The sequence below is a fragment of the Procambarus clarkii genome, chromosome 51 (genome assembly GCF_040958095.1).
Source record: "Procambarus clarkii isolate CNS0578487 chromosome 51, FALCON_Pclarkii_2.0, whole genome shotgun sequence".
Classification (NCBI taxonomy): domain Eukaryota; kingdom Metazoa; phylum Arthropoda; class Malacostraca; order Decapoda; family Cambaridae; genus Procambarus; species Procambarus clarkii.
In genome coordinates, this window is record NC_091200.1 from 7901063 (window position 1) to 7918562 (window position 17500).

The window sequence follows — 17500 nt, forward strand, 5'->3', positions numbered from 1 at the left end:
AATCCCACTCAAGTATATGAGTGGGATTAGGGGGTTATAGATAGGAGCTGCCTCGTATGGGCCAATAGGCCTTCTGCAGTTACCTTTGTTCTTATGTTCTTATGTAAGCACCGCGAAGTAGAGGCAGCTGAGCTTAAGAACAAACATCAGCACGTAGACCTACCTCGTTGTCGCCTCTCCGCCCAGCCCGATAAAGACCATGATATCTGCAAGTCGACGATGACACTTTCCACTCCGTTTTGGGCTTTCCCACCAGCGATCGTTCGTTTGGACCTTTGAGATGAAGTATGGCGCGGCACGAGGCGTTCCCGCGCACTAGTGACGGAGGAGCAGATTGGAGGGGGGTGACGGGTTTGTGGAGGAGGGGTGAGGGTGGAGTTACGTTATAACTAGTCAAGGGAGAGGCTGACTGAAGGAGGTGGTGACGTGTAACTAGGGGGAAAAGGTTGTTGTTGTAGATTCAGCTACTAGGAAAAAAGTTCCAAGTAGCACGGGCTATGGTGAGCCCGTAGTGGACTTACTGGCACAGGAGCGGGGCTGTAACTGGGGGGGGGGGGGGGGGGGAAGGAGGGTGATGGCCACGTTATATCTACACCAACAACGTCTAGGGGTCCTACACCAACCCCTCACTGTTAATATTCTTCAGATATATACACAGACACAGACCTCTTCTCTACGGGGCCAGAAGTACTCAACCAGCGCACTTGTTATATATATATCCAGTAGTGTAGGCGGGAGCAGTACTGTAGGTAAGGTCCGCGGGTGCTCCTGACCCTGCCTTCAGCCAACACCAACTGACCAACAACACGCTCCACTAAATTACTTCCAGGCACCACCTATAGCCATTCGTTTGCGGCATTCAAAATTCGCGCCCAATATAAAACGCGGGTAAATGTGAAGCGCGCGTCACCGTGGACACTGAGGTGTTTGTTTGGGGGCGGTGGTGCTGTCTTCCCGAGGGTGGAGGCCGGGCACGAACACTCTCCTTCCTAAAATTTTTAAATTTTGCCCCGAGGGGCGAGTTTATTGGGCAGCGCCACTCATCTTGTGAGTAGACACACCGCCATAGCAGCATGGACAACACTCCCCAAGAGGAAGAAAACCCGCTGGGTTGTTCATCCTGTCACTTGTACCCAGACACAGCTGGGACTTGCTTAACTGTCTCCTTCCTCTCATACACTTTGGACCAAAAACTCAGTGTAAACTTTCGGTTATCTGGTGAAAACTGGTGACAAAAAAAAAAAAAAAAAAAAAAAAAAAAAAAAAAAAAAAAAATTGTGTGTACTCACCTAATTGTGCTTGCGGGGGTTGAGCTCTGGCTCTTTGGTCCCGCCTCTCAACCGTCAATCAACTGATGTACAGATTCCTGAGCCTACTAGGCTCTGTCATATCTACACTTGAAACTGTGTATGGAGTCAGCCTCCACCACATCACTGCCTAGTGCATTCCATTTACTAACTACTCTGACACTGAAAAAGTTCTTTCTAATGTCTCTGTGGCTCATTTGGGTACTCAGCTTCCACCTGTGTCCCCTTGTTCGCGTCCCACCAGTGTTGAATAGTTCATCCTTGTTTACCCGGTCGATTCGCCTGAGGATTTTGTAGGCTGTGATCATGTCCCCCCTTACTCTTCTGTCTTCCAGTGTCGTAAGGTGCATTTCCCGCAGCCTTTCCTCATAACTCATGCCTCTTAGTTCTGGGACTAGTCTAGTAGCATACCTTTGGACTTTTTCCAGCTTCGTCTTGTGCTTGACAAGGTACGGGCTCCATGCTGGGACCGCATACTCCAGGACTGGTCTTACATATGTGGTGTACAAGATTCTGAATGATTCCTTACACAGGTTCCTGAATGCCGTTCTGATGTTAGCCAGCCTCGCATATGCCGCTGACGTTATTCTCTTTATGTGGGCTTCAGGAGACAGGTTTGGTGTGATATCAACTCCTAGATTTTTCTCTCTGTCTGTTTCATTAAGTATTTCATCTACTATTCTGTATCCTGTATCTGGCCACCTGTTTGCACTGCCTAGTTTCATTACTTTGCATTTACTCGGGTTGAACTTCAACAGCCATTTGTTGGACCATTCACTCAGTCTATCCAGGTCATCTTGTAGCCTCCTACTATCATCCTCTGTTTCAATCCTCCTCATAATTTTTGCATCGTCGGCAAACATTGAGAGGAACGAATCTATACCCTCTGGGAGATCATTTACATATACCAGAAACAGTATAGGTCCAAGGACTTACCCCTGCGGGACTCCACTTGTAACGTCTCGCCAATCTGAGACCTCACACAGACTCGTTGTCTCCTGTTGCTTAGGTACTCCTCTATCCACCGGAGTACCTTCCCTTTCACTCCAGCCTGCATCTCCAACTTTCGCACTAGCCTCTTGTGTGGCACTGTATCAAAGGCTTTTTGACAATCCAAAAATATGCAGTCTGCCCACCCTTTTCTTTCTTGCCTTATTTTTGTTGCCTGGTCGTAGAATTCAAGTAACCCTGTGAGGCAGGTCCTGCCATCCCTGAACCCATGTTGATGCTGTGTTACAAAGTTCCTTCCTCCAGATGCTCCACTAGTTTTTTTCGCACAATCTTCTCCATCAGCTTGCATGGTATGCAGGTTAGGGACACTGGCCTGTAGTTCAGTGCCTCCTGTCTATCCCCTTTCTTGTATATCGGGACTACGTTAGCTGCTTTCCAAATATCTGGCAGTTCCCCTGTTGCCAGTGATTTGTTATACACTATGGAGAGTGGTAGGCACAGTTCTCTTGCTCCTTCCTTTAGAACCCAAGGGGAGATTCCATCTGGGCCTATAGCCTTTGTCACATCCAACTCTAGTAAACACTTCCTTACTTCCCCGCTGGTAATCTCAAACTCTTCCAATGGTTCCTGGTTAGCTATTCCCTCACTTATCTCTGGAATTTATCCTTGCTCTAAGGTGAAGACCTCCTGGAATTTCTTATTCAGTTCCTCACACACTTCCTTGTCATCTGTAGTGAACCCTTCCGCCCCTATCCTCAATTTCATAACCTGTTCCTTTACTGTTGTTTTTCTCCTGATGTGGCTATGCAACAATTTTAGGCTGTGTGTGTGTGTGTGTGTGTGTGTGTGTGTGTGTGTGTGTGTGTGTGTGTGTGTGTGTGTGTGTGTGTGTGTGTGTGTGTATTATTTGTATTTACTATTTGTGTCTAAAGAATCATAATCATATTTATTCAAAAGAATGAGTACAACAAATAAGTTTGTACAATAGTAAGGACTGGAGTTACACTAATGAAGCCACATTACACAAAGCATTTCGGGCAAGCACTCAAGGTATTAGCTCTTGGACCATGCATGTCTAACGAATATATTTTTCCTTTATTATGTCTACTACATATATTACTCTAACACACACACATACACACACACACACACATACACACACACACACACACACACACTATAATGAAGACAGGTGTAGGGAGCAGGAGACCAGATACAAGATATCATTTGGGAGATGAAATACTTCAAGTCAGAGAGAAAGACTTGGGGGTTGATATCACGCCAGACCTGTCCCCGGAAGCTCATATCAAGAGGATAACATCAGCAGCATATGCCAGGTTGGCTAACATAAGAACGGCCTTTAGAAACTTGTGTAAGGAATCTTTCAGAACTTTGTATACCACATATGTCAAATCAATCCTGGAGTATGCGGCTCCAGCATGGAGTCCATATCTAGTCAAGCATAAGACTAAACTGGAAAAGGTTGAAAGGTTTGCCACCAGACTAGTACCCGAACTTAGGGGTATGACCTATAAGGAGAGACAATGGGAATTAAACCTCACGTCACTGGGATACAGAAGTTAGAGGGAACATGATCACCACATATAAGATTCTCAGAGGAATTGATAGGGTAGATACAGGCTATTTAACACAAGGGGCACACGCACTAGGGGACACGGGTGGAAACTGAGTGCCCAAATGAGCCACAGAGACGTTAGAAAGAAATTTTTCAGTGTCAGTAGTAAACAAATGGAATGCATTAGGCAGTGATGTAGTGGAGGCTGACTCCATACACAGTTTCAAGTGTAGATATGATAGAACCCAGTAGGCTCAGGAATCTGTACATCAGTTGAGAGGCGGGACCAAAGAGCCAGAGCTCTTTGCAGAGCCAGTTCTCTCTCAGAGAGAGAGAGAGAGAGAGAGAGAGAGAGAGAGAGAGAGAGAGAGAGAGAGAGAGAGAGAGAGAGAGAGAGAGAGAGAGACAGAGAGAAAGAGGGGGGGGGGAAACAGAATGCAGGAACTTCATATTTTAGGAATGTCAGAATTCGCAAGCAGCACAACCTGTTTTTTTTTTTATTGGGTGTGTGTGTGGGGGGGGGGGGGGGGAGAGATGGAGTGACGAGGGGACTGGAGTAGTTTCTGGTCACGGTGTTAAAAGTTCTCTTCAATATTTGGTCCAACACGCGGGTTGGAGACCAAGAGCTTGAGATGAACCACATTATAATCGTAGGACGAAGAATACTTGCTCCGGGCACAACTGCTCCGCCTAGAGTATACTGTAAACCTGTTTCAATCCTCCCGTTAATCCTCCCATGTCCCGTAGCTCTGCCTCCCACCATTGTGCAGCGACGCCCCCGCCCGCACTGCTGGGGGAGGCTCTCTCCCTCAGTGCTGGGGGAGACTCTCTCCCTCACTGCTGGGGGAGACCCCCGCCCCCAGTGGGGGCTGATGATGTAGGTAATGGCTGTGGTAGGTGCTGGTAATCGTGGTGGTGACGTTGGTAATGATGGTGGTACTGGTTGATGGTCCTGGTTGATGCTGGTGGTGATGTAGTCGGGGGTGGTAGTGGTGTTTGTTGTAGTTGTGGTTGTAGTAACACGTGGTACGATGTTGTGTTTTGGTGGAGTGAATGTTGGTGTTGGGGTGCGTACTGACGGCCAGTCGTGGTGATGACGGTGGATGGGTTCTGATCGTAGCGGTTGTGCTGTGGTAGTGGTTGTGCTGTGGTAGTGGTTGTGCTGCGGTAGTGGTTGTGCTGTGGTAGTGGTTGTGCTGTGGTAGTGGTTGTGCTGCGGTAGTGGTTGTGCTGCGGTAGCGGTTGTCCTGCGGTAGTGGTTGTGCTGTGGTAGTGGTTGTGCTGTGGTAGTGGTATGCTGCGGTAGCGGTTGTGCTGTGGTAGTGGTTGTGCTGTGGTAGCGGTTGTGCTGTGGTAGTGGTTGTGCTGCGGTAGTGGTTGTGCTGTGGTAGTGGTTGTGCTGCGGTAGTGGTTGTGCTGCGGTAGTGGTTGTGCTGCGGTAGTGGTTGTGCTGTGGTAGTGGTTGTGCTGCGGTAGTGGTTGTGCTGTGGTAGTGGTTGTCCTGCGGTAGTGGTTGTGCTGTGGTAGTGGTATGCTGCGGTAGCGGTTGTGCTGTGGTAGTGGTTGTGCTGTGGTAGCGGTTGTGCTGTGGTAGTGGTTGTGCTGCGGTAGTGGTTGTGCTGCGGTAGTGGTTGTGCTGTGGTAGTGGTTGTGCTGCGGTAGTGGTTGTCCTGCGGTAGTGGTTGTGCTGCGGTAGTGGTTGTGCTGCGGTAGCGGTTGTGCTGTGGTAGTGGTTGTGCTGCGGTAGTGGTTGTGCTGCGGTAGTGGTTGTGCTGCGGTAGTGGTTGTGCTGTGGTAGTGGTTGTGCTGTGGTAGTGGTTGTGCTGCGGTAGTGGTTGTCCTGCGGTAGTGGTTGTGCTGCGGTAGTGGTTGTGCTGCGGTAGTGGTTGTGCTGTGGTAGTGGTTGTGCTGTGGTAGTGGTTGTGCTGCGGTAGTGGTTGTGCTGTGGTAGTGGTTGTGCTGCGGTAGTGGTTGTGCTGTGGTAGTGGTTGTGCTGCGGTAGCGGTTGTGCTGTGGTAGTGGTTGTGCTGCGGTAGTGGTTGTGCTGCGGTAGTGGTTGTGCTGCGGTAGTGGTTGTGCTGTGGTAGTGGTTGTGCTGCGGTAGCGGTTGTGCTGTGGTAGTGGTTGTGCTGCGGTAGTGGTTGTGCTGCGGTAGTGGTTGTGCTGTGGTAGTGGTTGTGCTGTGGTAGTGGTTGTGCTGTGGTAGTGGTTGTGCAGCGGTAGTGGTTGTGCTGCGGTAGTGGTTGTGCTGCGGTAGTGGTTGTGCTGTGGTAGTGGTTGTGCTGCGGTAGTGGTTGTGCTGCGGTAGTGGTTGTGCTGCGGTAGTGGTTGTGCTGTGGTAGTGGTTGTGCTGCGGTAGCGGTTGTGCTGCGGTAGCGGTTGTGCTGCGGTAGTGGTTTTGCTGTGGTAGTGGTTGTGCTGTGGTAGTGGTTGTACTGCGGTAGTGGTTGTGCTGCGGTAGCGGTTGTGCTGCGGTAGCGGTTGTGCTGCGGTAGTGGTTTTGCTGTGGTAGCGGTGGCTAGGGATGCAGGGTAGTCTTTGACACCTTTCCTTTTGTTTTAAGTCCGTCAGGTACTCCCGTACCCGTTCATCCCAACTTGTATGTCCACCATGATCATAAAAAATAGCGTCAAATACTTAATGATAGTCCAAGAAGATGCAGTCTATCCATCAAACTTTCTCCTATCGAATTTTGGTAACCTTGTTATAGAAGTATCAAGTTTGCCAGATATGACTTTTCCCTTTTTTCTCCGCGAAATCCATAATGGTCTTCCAAGACAAAGTTTATCCTCTCCAAGTGATCCATTATTCTGTACCTGATTACTTTCCAACGAATACCTGTCAGTGATATGTGACTTGAACGAGAGCCGGTCGGCCGAGCGGACAACACGCTGGACTTGTGATCCTGTGGTCCCGGGTTCGATCCCGGGCGCCGGCGAGAAACAATGGGCAGAGTTTCTTTCACCCTATGCCCCTGTTACCTAGCAGTAAAATAGGTACCTGGGTGTTAGTCAGCTGTCATGGGCTGCTTCCTGGGGGTGGAGGCCTGGTCGAGGACCGGGCCGCGGGGATACTAAAGCCCCGAAATCATCTCAAGATAACCTCAAGATACTGGCTTGTAACTTAATGCTTCGGGCTTGGTTCACTTTTTGGATATTGGGGCTACGTCCAGCAACCAGCTGGATCAACCAGGAACAGGCAGTCCGGCAACCAGGAGGCCTGGTCGACGACCGGGCCGCGGGGACGCTAAGCCCCGGAAGCACCTCAAGGTAACCTCAAGGTACGTCTGCCTCTTTCCAGATATCATAAAGATATCGTCTCGAGTGTTTCACTGAATAGTTTAGTTGGTGGGTGCAGCCATGGTGGTATACAGCCAGATTATCTACCAGTTGTTACTGGGTTGTGAGTTGAGGTGCTATGGGTGGTGGTAGCGGTGGCAGTGGTAACTGTGGTGGAAGTGGGAGTGTTGGTAGTGGTAGTGTTGGCGTTAGTTGTAATAGTGATGGAAATTGACATAGTATATGGCATTGTTCAAAGACATTCTAAATATAAATTAAAAATATTAAACATTTCTTGCTAACAAATAAACTTACAGTGCTTGCAAACATTGTACGGAACTTTCTACAGTACTGTTTGCGACAGAAACTACTGTGATTATTCTCAAGCATCAAGGTCTAACTAGCAGAATAACAAAAGGAATCTTCCGTGTGCCACCACACACTCCTCTAGTAAGACTCGAGCCGATACACAGTGTTCTCCAGAGATCACACCAACGTTACACATCCTTAGACAACAGGTATTCCATTCCTGAAATATTTAAATTGATGCATTTAGCATGAGGCGATATTTGATTACCACCGAGAAAGAGAAGGTTGGGCGTGGGCGCCCCTTGGAGAAGTCCCCCTCCCTTTTCCATTCCCTGATCAACCTTAATTCCCCTCTCTTACAGTGTTGTTGCGGCCTTACCCTCCCACATGTTCACCTGGATGATAAGTCATGGCGACCATAAAATATTAGTACATGTTCTACACGCCTCCATTACCCCCCATCCAGGCCCTTTCCCTGTTCAGGAGAGAGAGAAGGGCATTATAGAACACCTCCATACATCGCGGCTCTGCCTCTCCCTGCCCTTCCTCGTCAACAAACAGGCAGAGGCCCCGCCCAACCGCGTGTCCGGGGACCTCATTACTATAATGGGGCGTCCATGGCTCCCCTGGGTGTCCGCCAGGGGTGTCCTATCCCTCACAATGGACGCACGATGTCTCACGCCCTTCCAAATTTATCGTTTTTTTTTTCGCCTGCCATGGGCGTGGTCGGAGGGCGGCGGCACCCTAGAGGACGAAGAGTGCCAAGCAGTACACGTTGACTTGGCTACAGAGGGAAGAAGAGAGCTCAAAGTGGCGGAACACTTATGTTATCCATGATCTAGAAATCAACTCCATTACCAGCAATACTCCGGCACACGATCGAAGGCTATATATCTCACCACTACAAACGACTATGTTGTTTGACAACGAATAGTGTGATATATTGCTGGCCCCAACAAGCAATATGGCCCACTTTGAGGGAGCAGCAGCAGTTGGCCACAACAAGCAACATGGCCCACGTTGAGGGAGCAGCAGCAGTTGGCCACAACAAGCAACATGGCCCACGTTGAGGGAGCAGCAGCAGTTGGCCACAACAAGCAACATGGCCCACGTTGAGGGAGCAGCAGCAGTTGGCCACAACAAGCAACATGGCCCACGTTGAGGGAGCAGCAGCAGTTGGCCACAACAAGCAACATGGCCCACGTTGAGGGAGCAGCAGCAGTTGGCCACAACAAGCAACATGGCCCACGTTGAGGGAGCAGCAGCAGTTGGCCACAACAAGCAACATGGCCCACGTTGAGGGAGCAGCAGCAGTTGGCCACAACAAGCAACATGGCCCACGTTGAGGGAGCAGCAGCAGTTGGCCACAACAAGCAACATGGCCCCTGGCAACGATCATCAACACACTTCCTCGGTGAAGTTGGGTGAGTGTGGCCCCTTGAAACATCACCCCCCCCCTCCCCCCCTCCAGAAAAATAACAATTCAACAGAGGTATAAAAACTAGAGTACTGTGTCCCAGAGTGACCCACAAAGTGTTTCTACAGCTCTACTACATGCACCCACCTGCTGTATACCCCTACTATGCTAATGAGAGTATATAGCTCAATAGTATAGAGCTCAATACTAATATAGGAGCTCTATACTAATGCTGGCGCCTAGAACTTCCCACGGACCATTAAATAATTAGGGTTCTTCATCTTCTGGCCAGTCTTATCTTGCCCATGAAAGCATTACGATATTATTAAGGTCGGGGTTAATGTGGCCAGCCAGCTTAATTGTGGGTCGGGCTGATGTCTCTAATTCCTCCATACTAGCAACCCTAAGACATCCAGCAACCATCACAGATGTCCATCATGATATCCGGACTCGGACATCAGAGGCCCGAGACTGTTCAACACGCTTCCACTACACGTAAGGGGCATGACTGGCCGACCCCTCACAGTGTTCAAGAGAGAACTGGATAAGCACCTCCAAAGGATACCTGATCAACCAGGCTGTGATTCGTACGTCAGGCTGCGAGCAGCCGCGTCTAACAGCCTGGTTGATCAGTCCAGCAACTAGGAGGCCTGGTCGACGACCGGGCCGCGGGGACACTAAGCCCCGGAAGGTAACCAAGGTAACCAAGGCACCCCATACCCATCCCGAGCATCTTGAGCACTTCGTGTGATGTGCACCACGTCCCATGTTGACCCTGGGGGTCCCTACACCACGTCCCATGTTGACCCTGGGGGTCCCTACACCACGTCCCATGTTGACCCTGGGGATCACTACACCACGTCCCATGTTGACCCTGGGGGACCCCTACACCACGTCCCATGTTGACCCTAGGGGTCCCTACACCACGTCCCATGTTGACCCTGGGGACCCCTACACCACGTCCCATGTTGACCCTGGGGGTCCATACACCACGTCCCATGTTGACCCTGGGGGTCCCTACACCACGTCCCATGTTGACCCTGGGGGACCCCTACACCACGTCCCATGTTGACCCTGGAGGACCCCTACACCACGTCCCATGTTGACCCTGGGGATCCCTACACCACGTCCCATGTTGACCCTGGGGGATCCCTACACCACGTCCCATGTTGACCCTGGGGATCCCTACACCACGTCCCATGTTGACCCTGGGGGATCCCTACACCACGTCCCATGTTGACCCTGGGGATCCCTACACCACGTCCCATGTTGACCCTGGGGATCCCTACACCACGTCCCATGTTGACCCTGGGGGTCCCTACACCACGTCCCATGTTGACCCTGGGGACCCCTACACCACGTCCCATGTTGACCCTGGGGGTCCATACACCACGTCCCATGTTGACCCTGGGGATCACTACACCACGTCCCATGTTGACCCTGGGGGATCCCTACATCACGTCCCATGTTGACCCTGGGGGTCCCTACACCACGTCCCATGTTGACCCTGGGGATCCCTACACCACGTCCCATGTTGACCCTGGGGGTCCCTACACCACGTCCCATGTTGACCCTGGGGATCACTACACCACGTCCCATGTTGACCCTGGGGGACCCCTACACCACGTCCCATGTTGACCCTGGGGGTCCCTACACCACGTCCCATGTTGACCCTGGGAACCCTTACACCACGCCCCATGTTGACCCTGGGGGTCCATACACCACGTCCCATGTTGACCCTGGGGGTCCCTACACCACGTCACATGTTGACCCTGGGGGACCCCTACACCACGTCCCATGTTGACCCTGGAGGACCCCTACACCACGTCCCATGTTGACCCTGGGGATCCCTACACCACGTCCCATGTTGACCCTGGGGGATCCCTACACCACGTCCCATGTTGACCCTGGGGATCCCTACACCACGTCCCATGTTGACCCTGGGGGATCCCTACACCACGTCCCATGTTGACCCTGGGGATCCCTACACCACGTCCCATGTTGACCCTGGGGATCCCTACACCACGTCCCATGTTGACCCTGGGGGTCCCTACACCACGTCCCATGTTGACCCTGGGGGACCCCTACACCACGTCCCATGTTGACCCTGGGGGTCCATACACCACGTCCCATGTTGACCCTGGGGGTCCCTACACCACGTCCCATGTTGACCCTGGGGACCCCTACACCACGTCCCATGTTGACCCTGGAGGACCCCTACACCACGTCCCATGTTGACCCTGGGGATCCCTACACCACGTCCCATGTTGACCCTGGGGGATCCCTACACCACGTCCCATGTTGACCCTGGGGATCCCTACACCACGTCCCATGTTGACCCTGGGGGATCCCTACACCACGTCCCATGTTGACCCTGGGGATCCCTACACCACGTCCCATGTTCACCCTGGGGGATCCCTACACCACGTCCCATGTTGACCCTGGGGATCCCTACACCACGTCCCATGTTGACCCTGGGGGATCCCTACACCACGGCCCATGTTGACCCTGGGGATCCCTACACCACGTCCCATGTTGACCCTGGGGATCACTACACCACGTCCCATGTTGACCCTGGGGGATCCCTACATCACGTCCCATGTTGACCCTGGGGGTCCCTACACCACGTCCCATGTTGACCCTGGGGGATCCCTACACCACGTCCCATGTTGACCCTGGGGATCCCTACACCACGTCCCATGTTGACCCTGGGGGATCCCTACACCACGTCCCATGTTGACCCCGGGGATCCCTACACCACGTCCCATGTTCACCCTGGGGGATCCCTACACCACGTCCCATGTTGACCCTGGGGATCCCTACACCACGTCCCATGTTGACCCTGGGGGATCCCTACACCACGGCCCATGTTGACCCTGGGGATCCCTACACCACGTCCCATGTTGACCCTGGGGATCACTACACCACGTCCCATGTTGACCCTGGGGGATCCCTACATCACGTCCCATGTTGACCCTGGGGGTCCCTACACCACGTCCCATGTTGACCCTAGGGATCCCTACACCACGTCCCATGTTGACCCTGGGGATCACTACACCACGTCCCATGTTGACCCTGGGGGATCCCTACATCGCGTCCCATGTTGACCCTGGGGGTCCCTACACCACGTCCCATGTTGACCCTGGGGATCCCTACATCACGTCCCATGTTGACCCTGGGGGTCCCTACACCACGTCCCATGTACGGGACCCACCTCACCTCACACCAACAATCACCGACCCTCTTAAGAAGCGAAATCAGAAAAGCTGTAGCAAATGAGCCCCCGAAAGGTAAACAATCCCTTACAATACATTATAAGCAATTCAGGAAATATTTACAGCTAGACCTGTACGAGGGATAACTTATATATCAACCACTAAGATGTTGTGTAGGCCCTCGCTCGTCACCTTAGTCGTCTTGGTTCGTGTTCCATTATCGCCTAGAAGATGCAGAACAGGATCAGGAAGAAGAGGGGAAGACAAGGAGAACAATAAAATGTGCCGGGAAGACAATTATTAAGAGGGGAAAATATGGAGATCAACGGAGGGGAAATGTGACGAATGGCTTGGAAATGGGCGAGGGAAGACCCGCTGCCACCATTATTATTGTGTGTGTTGAGGTTCGGTTATCATTGCTCCTTTATCAGCACCCCCCCCCCCCTTTATCTCTACTACAATCGTACCCCCTATTACCGTCCCCGGCTCCCCCCCCACTCCTACAGCCAGGCCTCAACCACCCACATTTATGGTTCCACACCTGCCACAGCCCTCACCGTCTACCACCCAAACCTGTCACCATCCAACCCCCAGGAAAGTTAAACTACAATGCATAGTGTGCGACTGATCATACTCCCGTGGACAGTGTGAGGTCGGCCCCACCATTCTACCCTTATCACCGTTGGGTATTCACATCCAATACCTTACCTTATCATTGTATCACAAGATATAATGATAAGGTCAGGTAACCTCCAGACCTCCACCCTGTCACTCACAGCACTGTCTACCCCTCCCCCCATCACTACCACTACTACCACCACTACTACCACTACTACCACTACACACGGACGCTTACCCGTCCTTAACACATCCCCAACACCCTCCTCTTGCCTGCTGGGAAGTAATATTCCAGGAAACAATATTGTTGTAATGGTTGTTTACTTAACGAGCTATGACGTTTTTATAGCTGCTTCTCCTCGAAGTTTTCCGTGGAAATATTTAACCAATAACACACACACACACACACACACACACACACACACACACAGTTGAGTTGCGGGACCAAAGAGCTAGAGCTCAACCCCCGCAAGCACAACTAGGTGAGTACTAGGCGAGTACACACACACACACACACATATACACACACACAGACATTGTGGTTTATATATAAACCACAATGAACTGAAAAGGTGTTCATCTGATCATGCTTTCGGGTTTTCACACCTTTCCTCAGAGATAAGACACTGATCGGACGGAAGAAACTAGATAAGGAGGTAATGATAATAATCTCCCAGGAAGGATGCGAAGGATGAGATCAATCTTCTAGTATGAATTTACTCTAGATTTCTTATATTCGTCTTCCTTAGGGAAGAAAGTTGAAAAATTATTTCTCCAAATGTTCATTTTGAAGTTTTATTATGGCACGATGCTAAGAGATGTTCTTTGATGAGATCTTGCAAGGCTCCATTAGAGAATATATAACCTCTTTACACAGCCAGATCATCAACAGAGATCTCCTGACAAACAACACTGAAATAATTGACAGCTTACAACCATAACACAAGATTAAGACATTTGCGAAGCACAGCTACACTAAACTCAGCCAACTATCAAGAAGCAGCTAACAGTTGCATTATAGACAGCTGTGAAATCAAGCTTTACATCGTAGACAGCTGTGAACAATTTTACACTATAGAAAGCTGTGAACGCCAGCTTTACACTGTAGGCAGCTGTGAAGTGTCCTGGGGCCACTGACCCTCACATAATTATGTGCCTAGGCCTCACCAGCCTACCAGTCCTTTTGATTCCACTAATAGGTTTATAACCCAGGATAGTGTTCCACAACCATCGTCTCTCCTCTGTTCGTTGTTCTCTCTATTCTTGAAATGCTCAAGAATAGTTCAATATCTGTTCATTAATTAAAAACCATTTTAATATGGAACACTGAGGTTGCTAGACGAGATTATGCCTTATCAGAGTATTTTGAGAGAGAGAGAGAGAGAGAGAGAGAGAGAGAGAGAGAGAGAGAGAGAGAGAGAGAGAGAGAGAGAGAGAGAGAGAGAGAGAGATTATATATATATATATATATATATATATATATATATATATATATATATATATATATATATATATATATATATATATATATATATATATCCAGTGTAATTGGCCTATTATGTTGGACATTGTCTTCTGTGTTGGCATCGTTATGTTCTGGTCTTGTCCTTACTCTCATGGTGGGTAGAGTTACTCTACCCACCATGAGAGTAAGGACAAGACCAGCATATAACGATGCCAACACAGAAGACAATGTCCAATATATATATATATATATATATATATATATATATATATATATATATATATATATATATATATATATGCAAACAAGCCTGAATGGTCCCCAGGACTCCAGGATATATATCTGGAGTTATTTGAGTCAGCAATACAATCCAAGATGCACAGTACTTTCTTCACTGGCAGCCTGTCAGATCTCAGCACGTTCACAAGTAATCCATTTTCACGTAATTTAACGATCAACTACCGCAATGCGCTGTGATGTGGCGCCTGAGTGGTGGGAAGGTTCTGCGAACACTTCCGCTGCACCTGCTTTCCACACCTGTCCACACACCTGCCTGCATAATGAAACACATGTTCCACCAAACATGCTCGAGTTTCAAGCGAAAACAAAATTTTAAATAAAAGAATTATGATGATAAATGCTGGGGAAGGCGGCAAGAAACTACAGCAAGAGCTAAGTAATGAAACTGGGTGCTGGGAACATGAGGGAGATCGAACACAAAGGTACCAAATAACCTTTGGTACTTTGGTAAGACCTTTCGGGAGCGGACTGAGAAAATGATCTGGGGAAGCGGGGTGGGGGTGACACCGAACCTGCCTCCCGAGGCCCAGCTCACACTCATACTAACCTTACAGCATATGTAAGGTTGGCCGAAGTATGAATTTCTTTCTCGGACTGAAATCAGTCAATAATGTTTTACATCATATCTTACTGACCAATCTTACTTTTTATCATCTTTACAATCTTTACCACATCTTACTGACCAATTCTGAGAAATGTGGCACCAGGGTGCACTTGTCTTGTTAAACATAAAACACTTGATTACCTGTATAATTTTTTTAAATTTTGCCCCAAGGGGCGAGTTTATTGGGCAGCGCCACTCATCTTGTGAGTGGACACACCGCCATAGCAGCATGTACAACACTCCCCAAGAGGAAGAAAACCCGCTTGGTTGTTCATCCTGTCACTTGTACCCTGACACAGCTGGGACTTGCTTAACTGTCTCAAGTGAACAGCTCTTCAAACAAGAAGATTAACATCTATCAAGCCTTAAAAGCTTACGTTATCTTGCGGGTACAAAATGGGGAATCTTTTAAGAACAGTATCAATATTTGACAAATAGTGTTTTCCTAATTCAAACAATGTGGGGTTTATTATTCTACACATATTTCTGATGTCTCTGTATGTCGCCAGACAATGCACCGTCTGTGTGGCTGACCTCTTACCCGCATATTACAAGGAAAGACTGAAGGAATTAAACCTATTATCACTGGAAGATAGAACAATTAAAGAAGGCTTCATTACTACGTCCAAAATATTTAGAGGAATAGAGAGAGAGCAGACAAGAATAGCGTATTTGGGATAGGTCGTCCACGAACAAGGGGACGCAGTCGGTTCACGAACGAGGGGGAAAATCGGCGTACGAACGAGGGGACACAGTCGGCACACGAATGGGAGACACAATCGGTGCACAAAAAGTGGGATACACGCGACACGAAGTATTCCATCCCATCAAACTCAACCATACAGATATTTCTTAATAACGTGAACCTAAGTGTTAATCATATAGTTCAAGGGTTTATTGAACAATCAACCACAGAAGGTGCTTTTAAAATGCTAAGCTAACCTATATACGTAAATACATAGATACACAGATTTACGTAAGCCCTACATAAAGTGTTCGATGTGTCTGTACTTAGTATAAGAAATAAAACAAAGGAACCAAAGGTTCCTCGCATAGAAACACAAGAAAGAATTTAAAAATTCAGTGGTACCACAAAATTGTGAAAATTCATGCTCCGTAGCGTATAAGCATTCAACACACGTAGGCCTACTAGCTTTACCAAGGTGTGCTAGCAATACCTAGGCCTGCCCACATTACCTAGGCCTGCCCACATTACCTAGGCCTGCCCACAATACCTAGGCCTGCCCACAATACCTAGGCCTGCCCACAATACCTAGGCCTGCCCACAATACCTAGGCCTGCCCACAATACCTAGGCCTGCCCACAATACCTAGGCCTGCCCACATTACCTAGGCCTGCCCACAATACCTAGGCCTGCCCACAATACCTAGGCCTGCCCACAATACCTAGGCCTGCCCACAATACCTAGGCCTGCCCACAATACATAGGCCTGCTAGCACGATGCTCAGAGACCCATAAACTGAGTTTTAACGTAGATTAAATTAAAAGTCAAGAGCTTTGGCTACAAAAATGTCCAACACAAACACACACTGTTTTGCAAACCACTTGGCAAGACATAAGAAGAGTTTACAGTGGTCATTAGATAAGATCTGCCGTACACCAAGCACCGTCTAGCTGCCAGCAACACACGCCAACACAATGATAGCTCTCACAGATAAAACCCGTCATGAATATAGCGCCCCAAACACCACCGTAACTATACACCGCCCTGCGCGCGCACAGCGCAGAGTGCCGCCACACTGACACCAACGTTAAGAATTATTCCCAGCGAGGAAAGACTTGAAGAGCCTCATAGTGTGCTCGGGGCCGCCTAATTTACACCTTTAAGATACCGGAGAAATTCCTTACACACACAAACAGGAGCCATCTGAAGCGATGCTGCGGGGAGAACTGCGATGCACCTCACTGCGCAGCACACACCAGCCTCTCACAATATATTACGCATCCTCACCAAACCCAAATATAAGAATTCTTAAAACTCTTAAAAAATATATTAGATACAATAACAAGGGCGAATCCCTCTCATAAAATTTAGTTTATTTATTTACTATCACCTGTTTAACTGATTATATTAAGCAATTTAAAGGCACTTTAACAGGAAACAATTTATCATTTTCACTTTAATTAACCTTAACTTCATCCGCAATGGCGTCAATTGCCTCGTTGTTACGACGCCAGATATATTGATTTTACACTCAACAAACCTGTAAAACAGATATGGAACAATGGGTTAGTTGTACCTTGAGACGACACCACCACCACTACCACCCCCAGCAACACCACCACCACTACCAACCCCAGCAACACCACCACCACTACCACCCCCAGCAACACCACCACCACCACCACCACCCCCAGCAACACCACCACCACCACCACCACCACCACCCCCAGCAACACCACCACCACCACCACCACCACCACCAGCAACACCACCAC